We start from the raw sequence: 14,658 nt of genomic DNA, 5'->3' as shown, positions 1-14,658 counted from the left end.
ATTGATGTTGTAGGCATTGTCAAATCCATTGCTCTTTCCAGCAGATGGAAACCATGTAATCATTTTAATCAGGTCATGACAACTGACAATTTTAAACGCACATCAAAAATTAAAACATTCATTATCATGTAAATACTATAGTTTGGTGACTACAAATTGAGATTTAAACCATTGACATAAGAGACACTGACTGCTGAGTGTGTCCAAATAAAAATGACAGAGGAAAACACTGAAGCTTTATAACTTTTGTGCCATAATGCCTACTCTTTACCTGAAATTGAAACTGCTAAAGTACACCTTTCAATGAATCTTATCTCATTCCTATGCATTTGGTAGGACAAGAGATTAGACTACCTACTCAAACCGCATTATTTTAGTAGACATCACTGCGCCTCCTCCTTATTTTGCAGTCACACAAACCACTGTTTCATGTGGACTAGTTCACCGAGACCAGTTGAGGTAAGGAGAGTTAATTCTTCTCTACCCAAACAAAAGCCACCAACAGGTAGAAACAAATTAGAAGAGATTTCTGTTAAACCAGTGAACACCTTTCTTCATGTGGAAAAACAGGGCTGGCAGAGGACAAGACAGCTCAAATCATACTCCTCTTTTCTACCTTGGTAGCCTTCTGGTAGTTAAGATTAAGAGTCAGTTATCTGACCCAATGGATGATTCATCTCACACCACTAGCGACGAGCTCCCTGGTATTGTTCTGACACTATATCATTAACTTCCTTTCCTATGGAAAATTTGAGCATGCTCAAAAGATTTGCAAATCGAGACTTAAAAAATTCACACAGACATGGTAAATAGAAAGCTTTGCTGGTGGACAGTGATTGATTGCTTATATCTCATTGTGCGGACTAACAAAACCCAAAACGAACAACATAGCTGGTGTAGTAATAAATGTACATAAATATTCTAGACCAACATAATTCTCACTCCTGAAGTCCAGGAAATACGTACTTTCTTCATCTAAAATTTCAGGAAGGAGGTTGAGTGAAAAATAATTATAAATCCAAATTCATACTGTACGGGAGCAGAAATTCTCACTGCAAAAGAGCAGAAAGACCCTAAAGAAAAGTTTCTCCTTTCCCATCCTACCTGACATAATAAATGTGCCTCTAGGATGCCTCTAACAAATTCAATGAGAGCTTGCCGTACACAGCAGGTAGGTAAGTCCCAGAAAATCTAAGCAGCTAGAAAAACTACTCAGAACAGCTTCAGAGATCATCTAATCGTCCTTTTTTTTTTTTTTTTGTCTTCTTGGATGTCCTTACCGTTGTTTTTTTCCTGTCTATTGCATTTTCCCACTCTCTCAGGCAACCTTTGCCCACGATCTGCTTTCCTCTGTGCTGATTTCTTTCACTGCCACTTTGTGCCTGTCACTTCCTTTTGTTAATCAGTTCCCTCCAGCGCCCACTTATTCTGACAGTTTCTGTCTCTCTTACTTCGTTTGTCCATTTCTCCTCAGTTTGTCTCCTTCCCGAGATGCTTGCCCCATATTTCCAAATGTCCCCTCCAGCTCTTTAACGCTTCGTCATTTTCCAGCACTCTCAGGGCACCAAGCATGCCCCCAGACTAAATGCTCCTCATCACGCCTGCTTGGCAAACCACATCATCACAGCGACAGCTCAAGTGGCATCCACTGTGGTGGTTGTGCTACCAAGCCATGGGCCTGCCTGCACAAATACAGGGCAGCATTTATCAGCAAGTCCCAGGACTACGTTCCCTCAAGCGAGGAATACAGGTACTATACCTGCAGTTACACCATTTAATATAATTAAGGAAGTTAAATAAAATGGTTCATTTAACAACTGATCCCACCTGCATGGGATTTGAGTAAGAAAAAACCAAGCCTGGTCATATTTATGGAGTCTCTGGAGGACCTTCTACTCCCCTTGGATTTCTGTGGCATCTTGGATGTGCCCCACCGGTCTAAACCAAAACCTAAATGAACAGCATCTGCTCTGATCACCCCAAACAGGGCATCATCTTACAGCTGTTTAGTTAATTCAATGGGAAGCACTGTTTGCTATACTGGCAGTTACTACACATCAGAATTAACTGTTTAACAAATGAAAATGGAGAGAATACACTCCACATGCAGTGAACGCAGCATTAATTCATTCATAAACAATCACCAGCACTTCCGACACATGCACACTTTCATTATTTCAGCTTTTCTCTGGAAAAGTGGAAAAGACAGGCAAGATCTTCCCATCCAAAACCTTTTAGTCCTTCTGATCCAACTCCAGCCTCGAGGTGGACCTGCTATCTTTACTCCACCCATCCTCTGTTTCCTATCTAAAACCAGAATACTCCAAATTTTTCATGATGGACTTTCTTCCTTCACAACAATGGTCAACTGTTGTCTTTGCATACTTTCAAGGAGCAGGTAGCTAATTGTATCTGATAAGCACAGACAGTAACTGATACGGAAAAAATGAAAAAAATGGCTACTCTTCCTGTCCTGGTTGCTGCCAAAGATTTCCATTCCCTCAGTAAAAACACAGACACACAAAAGAGTCAATTTAGCATTTGTCAAAATGGAAGGGAAATAAATTTCTGTTGTGGAAAAGGAACTGTGTAAAAAGAACAAAAATGGTACTATTGGCTCTGGAAAGGATACAGTGTGCCCTAAAAGCATGTCTTTCTGCAACCCTCTTAGTTCAGCTGAGTTCACCTTGACAGCAAAGGTAGGCACTCTTCCATCTTCTGATTACTTCATCTCCTTTCTCTCCTACATTGCTTCCTTCTGCTGTGGGAAAGCAAGCCCATCCTTATCCTTCGCGATTCCATCTGGCACTACCATGCCTCACCTCCTCCCATCTCTCTCCCTTTCCCATGTTAATACCTTATCTTTGGGGACCTTGTCTATGAGAATACAGAGAAAGGAAAAGTTGAGAAGTTCACCAAAGGTGAGAACTTGCAAAACTGTCTCTCTCGTCTCCCTCTTCCCCCAAAAGAGAGGGAATGCCTGGCACAAAGATGACACATTCACCAAGTTCTGACTGGCAACATGTCCACCCAGCTGCCCTGGAGATGCAGGCATGGAGGATTCGGGCACGTGCAGAGTCAAGGCGTGCAGACAAGATGACACGTTGACAAGATGAGCATTTGGGGGAAAAGGAACCGGCGACAAAAGCCATGTGTTTAAGATCACACAAGCACTACAAGCACTCAGTGGCAGGAGCAGAAATCCCATCTCTTGAGCTTTTATGTAAGCACAGCCAAGTCTATTTACACTTCTGCACATGGGGAAATTCCTCAGGCAGCTTTGGGGCGGGAGGAGAAGGAGCGGGGGCCGTTGGTTTCCAGACCGTTCCTCCTTTTGCTGGTGGGCAGCAGGTAGCTTTCTGAAAGGGCTCGGATCTCCAAGCTGCATTCACCACCGAGCGTGCGGCTCCGGGCGACACGGAAGCCCACAGCCCGGCCCCGGCTGCTGACAGGGCTACACGAGGGGGGAGTTACGAGCTCTAAATCTGTCAGGGGAGACCGAGCCCAAACCCTTCGATTTCCGCAAGCCAATCAGACGTAATGCCGGATTCCTGTTGCTAAACTCTAGCGATGCCGAGACGGCATCCATCACTAGCTCAGCCCTGGGAGAAACCCGTCTCCGCTGGGCACAGCAGCCTTCGCACAGCCGCAGGAGGCTTTAAAAGCCACCAGCCTAACAAAGAAGCGCGGACAAAGAGCGCTGTCCTACGTCTTCCCCTCCACCAGGTAGATTATTGACGATGGAAAACCAAACCAAACCAAGCCAAGCCAAGCCAAGCCCCGCGGTTCCTCCCGCGCCTCCTCGGCCCACAGACGCGCGGGGACGGAGACCCCCACCGCCCCCCCGGGGCAGACGCTTTGTTCGCCGGCGGGGACGCGGCAGCGCCCGCCAGCTCCGGGGGGAAACACCCGGACAAAGGGAGAGAGGCGACTGGCGCCGAAAGGGACACCGGGGATAGCTGCAGGCTCTCCGCCGAGCCGGGCGGCAAGGGGGAACCCCGCCGCTCCCACCCGTCAGAAACGCGACGGGGCCGGAGGGTGTTGGCACAAACTCCCCTAAAAGTAGCCAAAACACGGGGACAGCTGTGAGCAGCTGAGCCGGCGTCGTCCCGGGCTCTGCATGACCGGCGGGGACCCCATCCCCACCGGCAGCTCCGCAGAGCTCCGCCGCCGAGAGCGGAACGGCCGCAGCCCGGGAGCGCTACACCCACCCCGCGGGACGGCGCTTCCCCCGGGCTCCGCACTCACCGCCGCCTCCTGCCGCCGCTGACCCCCGCGCATCCCGCTGCCCGCCCGGCCGCCGCTGCGAGCGCCGCCGCCTCCCGCCTCCCCCCGCCGCCGGGAGCCGCCCCCCGCGCGGCAGCCAGCGCCGCCCCGCGCAGGGGCGCGCCCGCCCCCCCCCCCCCCGCCACCGCCGGGGCTGGGGAGTGGGGCACCCCCGCGGGCGGAATGGTTCGCTCCCCTCAGGCCGGGGTCGGGGGAGCGGGGCGGCCGAAGGAGAGCCGGAATGGGGGTGGGGGGCGGGAGGTGGACGGGCGAAAAGGGGGAAACACGCACAGAGATACCCATAGCGCGGCGGGGCGGGAGGGGGGAGCTCGGCCGACGAAGCGGCGGGGTCTTGCCGGGGCCGCTCCGGGGGACAGCCGGCGGAGGGGCCGCGGCGGGCGCTGCGCGACCCATAAATATGAATCGTGAGGCAATTTCCTGCCCGTGAGATTAGCTGAGCAACAGGGCGGCTCTAGGAGGGTGCGGGCACGGTTTTCCTTGCCTGGGGCTCGGGGTGCGCTTACCAGTGCTCTTCCTCATCCTCCTCCTCCTCATCATCCCCGGGGGAGCCGTGTTGGAGAGGGGGCTGCCCTCCGCCCTCCCAGCTCCGGACGGGAGCCGGGTTGCCCCCCTGCCCAGGTGGGGTGTCCCTGCCGCTCACCCCAGCCCGGGAGTCACACCCTGCTGCCGCCTGCCAGAAGCCTTCCTGCAATTTAGTCCTACCTGAAAGAAATACACACGTGCGTGTATGTGTGTATATAAATACGTATACGTGTTTAGATACACAGGGCCCCCAAAAGACCTCCACCCAGGCCCCATGCATCAGCGAAGGATGTACGCAGGTGGCATCTGGCACCACCAGCATTTCACTGTCCCAAAGCGGGGAACGGGCTGGCGAGCCCAGCCGGGCCTCGCGGGCAGGGCTTTCAAACCAAAGCAAGCGTGCAAACCAACGCATGCTCAGCAAAGCGTGTTTGCCTGAGCAGCCCGCCTCGCCTGTCCCGTGTTTGGCGAGTGGCTGGGGGTGCCGATCCAGACCCCCTCAGAGGTCCCCGCTCGGGAGGCTGCTCAGTGGCAGAGGCAGCCAGGCTAACCGCTGGGTTGCAGCTGTTACCAAGGAAAACAAAAAGGGCAAAGAGCCTCCGTGGGAGGTGTCCTCCCACCCACGGGATCGGTGGGTGCTGGGAGCGTATAACGAACCTTTGCTTTCCGAGCGCACGTATAGCGTCAGCTTGGTAAGGAAAACTCCAGCGATGAGAGATGTGAGCCAGCCTGGAGGACTGTGCTTGGGGCAGCGAGCCAGAGTATCCTGCATAGCGATCTTGTTTCATGCTGTGCGGCCTCGTCACTCTACCTTTCTCCATTTTTTTTCCCAAAGAGGAAATGCAGGGATCACAGCGCGTACCTGCTGCATGGGGGTCCTGTGGGGTGAGTCGAAGCTCACACAGCACTTGGCAGATGTAAACCGCTGCCATGATTGCTGACTGTTCCCATCTGCCGTGGGGAAACGGGGTTCGTTGTGATACGGTTCCTGCCTTGTGTTTTCCAGGGGAAATTTTAACTTGGCTAAAACCGTTCCTTTACCACAATATAAACTTTGTAATAACTCATTAAAATCTGCAATCTGCATAGTAACACCCACAGTACCAGAGAATATTAAAAAAATAAAGATATGGCCTTGCCTGTCCTGGTGTCTACGGTAGTTTACATATAAAAAGACAAGCCTTTGAGACTAATTACTCAAATAGGCCAGAACCTGGATGAGCTCTTCTTCTGTGATGCCTCCACAAAGGTTCGAGTGCTTCATCTACTAGTAGTGTTGAACCTGGCTCTTCTGTTTTGTTCACTGAACAAGCAAGAAGGAGTACACGCAGTTAAAAAAATAAAGGCATATATGTGTAATGAATGCAGAGTTAAGGACATGCTCACAGCTGGAAGAGTCGAGAATGACTTTTAACCCTGCCACAGCCAGAGCCAAAAGCAGCAAAACTTCCCTTCGTCTTATGTGATCTTTCTTTCCCTTTTAAGTGGGAAAACTGTAAGTAATAGTCTGCAAAAAATCTCCCTAGGGAAAATGATGCCTAATAGTATGGAAAAGAGTAACTTTGCACTTGTGGTTAAACTGTTACTCTGAAAGATTTTCAATATGCTGGCTGAAATGTTCCTTTGGTTAGTTCCTACACAGTAGGTGAGGTGGCAGCAAAGCTGGGTCAGGCAGAGCATGTGTTTCCCCTCATACATGTATGCTGGGAAAATTTTATCCGAGTCAGTGTCATCTGTTTCTTGGCAGCAAAGGAGAGAAAAATAAGGAGCAAAGCTTATTCCTAAAATACCAAGAGGTGCTCAAAACCAGCCATAGCTGAGGTCCTAAAATAACTTGATAAGTTGGAATGTTTAACAGGCAAGAGTCTGGCAATTTAAAAACACACACACAAAAAATACTCTCTTGGATATTTTATAAATAGGAAATACTTAAAAATTAGCAAACAAGTGAAAATTCAAAAACTAAAGAGCTGAAAACTCTTGTTGGAACAAAAGCAACAATCCTGCTGTTAAAGAAAGTCATGAAAAAGGGTATGGAAACTTGTATGAGAGCTACAGGTCTTAGATGGGTTCAGCAGTCCACCTAGCTAGCTTTAACTGTTTTTATGGCAGTTGCACAGCTACATCAACTGTACTGCATATCATAGCGACTTTTAAAATTCTCCTCCCCTGAGTCTGCAAGCATGCCCAATAAAAGTTTAGTTTCCATGGTAATTCATATAAGTAGAAATCAAATGTTGGAATGTTTGCAAAAAGTATGCTTTAATCAGGAGCATTGAAAATGGCAATAAAATACTTCAGTGCCATGCTTCTGTAACAGGGAAGGAGAGATGTCTCCAGCCACTTTCAGAACTCAAATCACCTCTGAGCAGGCACCCACAATCACAACCTCTGCGTTACCCAGTCCCTTACCTTTACAGATTTTATACCCATGAGGTGTTGGCATGACTGCATTTCTATCAAATGAGCCAGAGCCCACAGCTGGGAGTTGGTTCAAGCTTTATGCTGCCTGCAGGAGGAGAGACAATACCCAGCCTGACAAAGTCAGTTGAGATAAAGCTACCCATAGATGACTGGGTGTAACTACACCCAGTCTTTGGTGGCAAAACTGGTCTGGTTTCTTCCTTTTCCTGCCTTAACTATTCATTTTGATTCCCAATCTATAGTTTGTGACCTCCTTTGGTGGGCTGATGCAGCTATTTGTGAAAAGCAGATCAAGCAAATTATTGAGGTGAAACCTCTTCCTTCCCTGCACCTCTCCGCCTTCTGAAAAAGTCCAACAAGTAGTCGCATTAGAGTGGCTGATGAGGAACAACAAAGATCTGAGCAGTTGTGCTTGAGACCAAGGCTCTGTTTCTTGAACCGACATCACCAATACACCAATGGATTATTAAATTGCACCCTTTTTGAACAAACATGTGGCAACAAATGAGGTTCTAAGGATTCAGTGCTTTGCATCATGTAACTGGAGCATTTTGAACAACCGCCTCAGTGAAGAAACCCAGCTGTTGCTTGCCGTGGCAGAACAAAACAATTGTTTATAGCCTGAAAATAATAACAATGGTCACAACCAGAACTGCTGGTGAAACTTCAAAGCGAGCGGTGATTCTTCTGTTGCAACTTCCTCAAAGACATTTTGAGGCAGTGTAGCAGGCTGGATTCTAGGTACTGAAACAAACTTGGTCTTTAAGGCTCATCGGGAATCTCTGCAAAATAAAAAGGCAACCGGAAGCATGACTGCATTCATCAGTACCGTTGCGAAGAAAAAAATCATGCCCAATAGACACACTGGTCATCCACATGAAAATCTAAAAATCTGTTAATGCAGCACACAGTAGAAAGGAATATCAAACAACAGAAAAATAAGGTAAGATGAGGTTCAACCAGTGTAGTGTTCTTGTGACTTGGCCTGAAACTTTCTTAAATTGTCACACAAGAGCTATCAAGAAGAAGCTGCCTGGGGAAAATAAGTTACATGAGTAATCAAATCTCATGCTCCAGGGCACAAGTCAATTGCTGGAAGGGTCAAGAAAGGAATTTCCTCACTCTCTTCCTTTGCACAGTTGTACACAATTAACTAGGTTGTAATTGCAAGGCAAGAAAGCGGTTAGGTTTTGCATTGCTCTGAATCATCAAGTGCTGCCTTTGCAGCTGAATTCAGAGCTTAAGGTAGGGGTCTGGTATGGAGGGTTTTGTTGCACTCCTGTGAGGCTCTGCCTGGCTTTGCAGCACAGTTTTGAGGTCTGCTCTTCTTTCGATGCTGACTGCCTAGCTCAGAGTATGGCCGCATTGCAGAACTACCATTAAAGTGAGGACTCGACTGATTTAGGCGGTTAGTTTTCTGTTAATAATAAGTAGTTACCTTAAAAATCTCTCTATCAATAAACTGCACAACTCATAATGACTCATTTAAGTAGTAACAATGTTGTAGCCGTATGCCTAAAGATATAAACAAGATGAGATTTGTTGGGAAGGTAAGCATTTTTATTAAAGCAACTAGACCATTTAGTGCAATAAAAGATCATGCTATTTCTTCTTTAAATAGAACATTTTAGTAATCAAAAGGATTTTTGCTAACACAGGCCAGACATTACTCTGCTTCAAATCACACGAGCACTACCCTATTAGCTTGTGTACGGCTATCTGTCTTTGCAGCTGATTAATTGCTTCCCTTTGCTAGAATCAGCATGCTTCTGTGAGTGGGGGTGGCTGAGGGCTTAATGAGCCAACTCTGATACTGCTAAGCTCACTACAGGGTTACTAAAGTTTTTCTGTACACAAGTACATTTTTGATATATGATCTGTGCACAAACGTTGAAAACTGCAAGCGCTGGATCTACAGGCAAAGCCTTGGTCAGTGCTCCTCATAGATGAGTCAGTAGGCAAATGGTTGGCAGGAGACATGGTGCAAACGCCACAGCTACACTGGTTTACAGCTACGGTCACAGATTAGGACAGCTAATCAGTTTGTACTCAGTGGTTGGATACAAGGGTATCTTCATCCTACAGCTGCCCCTTCTAGACTTATCTTTTTTCCCAGCAAGCAATAAGCTGATTCATAAGTTCCCATGTGCACCTTAGTTTGGGGAGTTATGGTTTGCCTCTGATGTGAAGCCAGGGAAGTTTTCTGTTCTCCTTTGGTCTCTCCTTATTTAGCAAATCTGGTTGCAGAAATCTTTTATACGTCTAACAATGTGGTGGGTTGTGTCAGTGAGATAGTACTTTCTTAAGTAGGAAATTAGAAAAAAAATCTAAAAGCATTTAAGCCACTTGTCCAAGGTTATACAAGAAATCTCAGTGGGAGCAAGGCATTGAACTCAAGAACCCAGGATACTACTTTAATTTCACAGTTAATCTGTGTAAAGATAGATCTCTGTCTGTTGAAATAAATCCTCATTTGGTTTCTTCCTCCTGCAAAAAATATTCTTCCCCTTCAGTTGAATCTCAGTTAATTAGCACAGAGTCAGAAGAGGTAAAACAATGCTTTTCTACCAAAAGGAAAGATGGTTGCCAAAACTTACTTCATTCTGTTCGGAGTCATTTGAGCTGGGATTGATGTAGTGGCTTTCATAAAGGAAAAAGCTCCACCTAACAAAGCCTAGATAAAATATATCTTCACAACTGAATCATGAAACTGCCTTTGCTGACAAGTTTTTATATGTGCATTGAGAAGGATTGTAGAGGTTTTTTCTCAGCAGATGGCCCCCAAATGTGAAATTAAGTCCCATTAGCAACACAAAGGATGACACAATATCACTACTACTTTCCTGCACTAATAGGGGCAGAATAAGATGCAGAGAAACATTTTAGCCTCAACTTTCTGGCATTTTCCTCCAAATAGAGGCAGAATTAAAGGCAACTGAAAAATATAAATTATAACCATTTTCTCCCTATGTATCCCTCACTCAAAACTGCCTTACATGCTTACACAAAATATACAAAATCCAAAGATAAACATCCTGAAGATACACTAATGCCCAATGCAAAATCAACCTAAACCAAAATAGTAGGCAAGTGACAACTCACCATCTAACCTCCCTACTGCACTTGCACCCCCTTCAACAAAATCCTAAAAATATAGCGGGGTAGGGGAAAGGGTTGCAGAACCAAATACGTTTGGCTCCTGTCAGAACGTGCAGGGGAAGGGGGAAGATGGACCAGCATCTCCCCACAGGGTTTTTAACTCATGTGTGCTGTAGGAATCTGGCTCGTGAGGCCAGGACAGCTTCTGTACCAGACAGCTCGTCGGCGTGCAAGGCATGATGCAGCACATACACCTCACGTATACCCACTGCCAGATTCATCCATATCCCGTTCTTCCCTTTCCCCTGCATGTCAGGCCCATTTTGGGTTACCCTGGGGAATAATGTGGGACCACCCTACTGGTAATGCTGTTTCCCTGTGGCCGCTGTTGGATATGCCGCCTTCCTCACGGGGTCTGTCGACACGCCGAGTCCCAGGGTCGGCCTCCGGCAGGCAGGGCAAGGGGGGGAAACTGTGGGAGGGCTCCGGGTGCCCTCGCCCTCATGCCTGTAGGGAGGCTACAAAATGCTGGAAGAGCTGTTGGTGCCGTGAGCTTGCTCTGAAGAAAGTAAAGCACTTGGCAACTTGAAATTCAAAGCTCTGCATCTCTCCACCTGCCCAGTCTGCGGTGGCTAGGGCCCCTGTGTTTTAACCAGAAGCTGAAGCTTTACGGGGCAGCACCTCAGCTAATGGTACGATGGTAAACTGGAAAGCAAACTCACTCAGCTATTCAGGGAATACGAGAAGTTTGGAAATGCTGTTTTACAGGAGCTGTACCATGTAAAGCCTGCTGATTTATGCATGTATTCTTGTCTGCGTTGCTCACCTGAGAGCATCCATCCCCGTCCTGGAGCGCTGCTCCCGGCAGCCTGCGTAGCCTGTTTGCGAAGAAGCCCCAGATGTGCTCATCAGTCTGGGCTTGCACCGCTGTGGCCACGACACCACGCGCTTCCAATGAAATTCCCACTGACTGATGTAGCATTAGGCCCACAGGAAGCAACAAAATATGCTTGCTGATCCCAGAGTATCACAGGAAATTAACATATGACAATCTTTAACACATTGTTTTAATAAATTATAATTTTGTACTGTAGTTTAAAGACCACTGTGAAATCTGAGATAGGAAGCTAGGGGTGGTCTCGCTTCTTTTTCATAATGCCTTGTTTGCACATTGCATTTTTTTTTTCCCTCCTTCTTTGTACTACTGAAACCTTAAAACAGTCGAGGAGGCATCTCAGCGATCGTGAACAACAGCCTTCATTTTGGCTGCAAGCTCCCTGGACCATCCTGTAAACTAGAAGCCCATTCTTACCAAGAAAAGAAATGCATTATCTTAGTGATACACTTCGCTGACAGGACAGAAATTAGGTGGCAATATGAAATGGGGACACAAAAGTAGCCCGTAGGAGCCAGGCGATTAACGCTTAAAGAGAGGAAAGGGCTGACAGCGGATCCTCATTAGACTTTGGAACAGTTTGTCATTGGCGTGTTTTTTTAAACCTCCAAAGTTTAACAGGAGAAAATGTTTCTTTATGCCTCAGATCTCCTCTTTAGTTAACAGAGGTTTCAGGTTCCCCCTCCCCCATTCATTTCTGGAGAGGCTGCCAAGTTTTCCCAGAGCTAAAAGCAACAACTTTCTGTTAAACGTTACTTCATGCTTCTGGTATTAATCTAATAGGAGGCTAGATGGGGAGGAGGGGGAAGCAGCAATGAAAGCTGATTTCCTGCCATGCAGTGGGAAATCCATAGAAAATTCAGATCTAACACTAATTTTAACAGCTGGATGACTGTTTTGGCTTTTACTTGCCATAGGAACATGCAACTGCATACTTTTTTTTTTTTTCCTTATAAAAAGAAAACAGACGTCAAGCAAAAGGCAAAATAAAAAGAAGGCTTGCAATTGTAAATACCCTGATTAAACCACCCTATTCAACTATGCTAGAAATATCAACACATTTTGCAAATTGCCGCTCATTTCTGTTAACATTTCTAATAAGAATGTTCATGGAAACAGAAAATATACAAGGAAATCGTCTTGCTAATAAGCACTTCAACAAATATTTACTTGGGAAGTGCTCCAGCAACCACTTTGAAAAGAGTCTTAGCGGGTTTGAGAATCACGCAATCGGGACATTGAAAGAAAATTCTCTGATGGAGGTGAAAGAAATCATTCCAAAAAAGAGCAGATTGCGAACACTCAACATGTAAGTCAGAGACAAGAGTCCTGTAGCAGTTCATGGCCACATGTAACACACACCAGAGCACTGTTAGCACCTCTCCCAAGCGTGCAGCGTGCCAGTGGATAACCTCTTGTATTCAGCCTCTATTCTCTGGATAAGCTCTTTATTAGGAAGGGCTTGACTATTCTGATAATTGTTGGGAGGGTGATGGCCACAAGTCTAGCCCTTTAGCTTGACTATTAAAAACATGTTTTCTCCCTCCTTTCACGCTTTTTGCTCAGCCTTTGCTCCACCTGTTTCTCACGCGCCATATGGCTCGAATCACGACATATTGCAGAAGTCAAGATTTTTTTATGTTGATGCAAAGAAAGCTTAATACAGTGCACACGCTGAAATTGAACCCTGTTTTGTAGGTAAAGCAGGGCTATAGCTTGTTTGTGCACGCAGCGTCTACTAGGAAGGATCCTTACTGCAGATTATCTTGATTATAAAGCTTTACTTGCCCACTGATGCATGCGATCAACAGAACATGGCAGCTGGTTTTTATGTCGCTAGCTGAAGCCAGCTGTTAGACTGAAAGTGTTAATAACCATTTTCATGGGTCCCAGGCTTGCATTAAGCAAAGTGGAAGACTCAGAAGACTCTCCGGGGTAGTGATGGCAGAAAAACCCCAGAAGCTAACACCCAAAACACGGAGTAGAAGCTACGCTATGTGAGCAGGGAGGCTTCTCACGGGGCAGATAAACACAGCGCTGGAACATTTGATAGCTTGAAGTACCGATGGGCAGGAGAGACGAAAAATAAAAGCCTTGAAAACAAGTGAGAGAATGAGAAAAGCTGCAGTGGGTATCACATTAGAAAGAAGTTTAAAAAGATGGAGTGCTGTACTGCTGAAAAGACAGACACATCTAAAAAGAAAACTGTTTCCACTTTCTTTATTCTGTGTTCATAAAACCCAGGACATTATGCACAGTTTTTTAAGTCAACAGGACCATTGCCATTGCTCCCTCTGTACTTCAAAAATTCCAGCTGGTATCAAGTTTTCCTTGTAATGGAAACAAGCTGGCAGAACTTCAAAGGCTTGATAACAGCTTATACAGAGAAAGGACAGAAATAGTTATACTTCACTATTAAAAATGTTGTTTTCACCTCTCTCTAACAGCTCAACTTTTGTCAAATATGCCATGGCCAGGGACTACAAGCACCATGAAATCACTGAGCTCAGTCGGACAGCTTTTAAATGACTGAAAAATTCAAATCGGAGTTTTGAGAAATAGGGATATACGAGTATCCTATTCATTTCGTTATTTCAAGGCACAGAAATCACCCAACCCTGATAAACATTCTCTTAAGAGCATGAACACTCCAAAGAACCTAGGAAACTGAGTGAAAAAATGTTAAGTGGAAATAACCCTTTCATTTATAAATTAATATATCGAATTATAAATTTGCCTTTGATGGACAAACCTAGTTCAAACAATTCCCTCTCGGTCTTAATGTTGCATCTTTTCTTTTCTAATTTTTGACCACAGCAGGATTCTAAGTTCAGCTTCAAGCCCGTCCTAACTTTCCACGTAGTGCCAAATGACATCTGTACTATGTTAAAGCAATGCGATCCATGCCACTTTGCAGAGATTTAAGAATTATGCTGGGGCTCACAGTAACCAAAGACTGAGTATCTGTATAAATAAGACATTTTTACTTCTCTGGAAAAAAATGTTTCTCTTTAAAAATACTAAAGTCCCTCTCTTTTTTTTTTTCCTTCCTCCTCTCCTTCTTCCCTGATCATATGCAACTAAAGAAACGGCCTTTGTTATTTTTTTCTGGGCTGGCAAGAAGCCCAAAGATCCAGCTGACAAAAACCTCAAGTCAGCAAATCCAATGGGAGGAATGTCCTTTTCAGAGCCCCCTTTTCACAGTCTCCCTGTCATGGAGCATCTCAATAGCACTACACAGAAGAGCCTTGCGTGGCCCTTCCTCACTCTGTTCCTTGCACTTAAGTAATTAGCAATCCTTACCCACCCCAGTGTTTGCACACTGAGCTCTGGGGGAGGCCGATGCAACAGCATCGGCCCGAAACGAAGCTCCCATCAGTGGGTTCAAGGAGCGATTGCAAGGCTCCTGTCTCTCCCACCCCTCGTTATCC

General features: G+C 46.1%; 1 protein-coding gene across 11 annotated transcripts in view; it reads right to left on the bottom strand.

Annotated features, from left to right (window-relative positions):
• PHLDB2 (pleckstrin homology like domain family B member 2) overlaps positions 1 to 14,658 on the bottom strand; it is a 126,293-nt gene that overhangs the window by 66,168 nt on the left and 45,467 nt on the right. For 10 of the 11 annotated variants that reach the window (XM_054822457.1, XM_054822495.1, XM_054822452.1 and 7 more), the window contains exon 1: positions 4,249 to 4,340. The exons of the other annotated variant lie outside the window; for it this stretch is intronic. The gene's annotated coding sequence lies outside the window, so the exon portion shown is untranslated. Of the gene's footprint in view, positions 1 to 4,248; positions 4,341 to 14,658 lie in introns of those variants that run through there. 11 annotated transcript variants of the gene reach the window in all.

The sequence above is a fragment of the Grus americana genome, chromosome 1 (assembly GCF_028858705.1).
Source record: "Grus americana isolate bGruAme1 chromosome 1, bGruAme1.mat, whole genome shotgun sequence".
In the NCBI taxonomy this organism is placed as follows: domain Eukaryota; kingdom Metazoa; phylum Chordata; class Aves; order Gruiformes; family Gruidae; genus Grus; species Grus americana.
The sequence above is the reverse complement of the archived record's forward strand: the minus strand, read 5'-3'. Positions and strand labels throughout refer to the sequence as shown.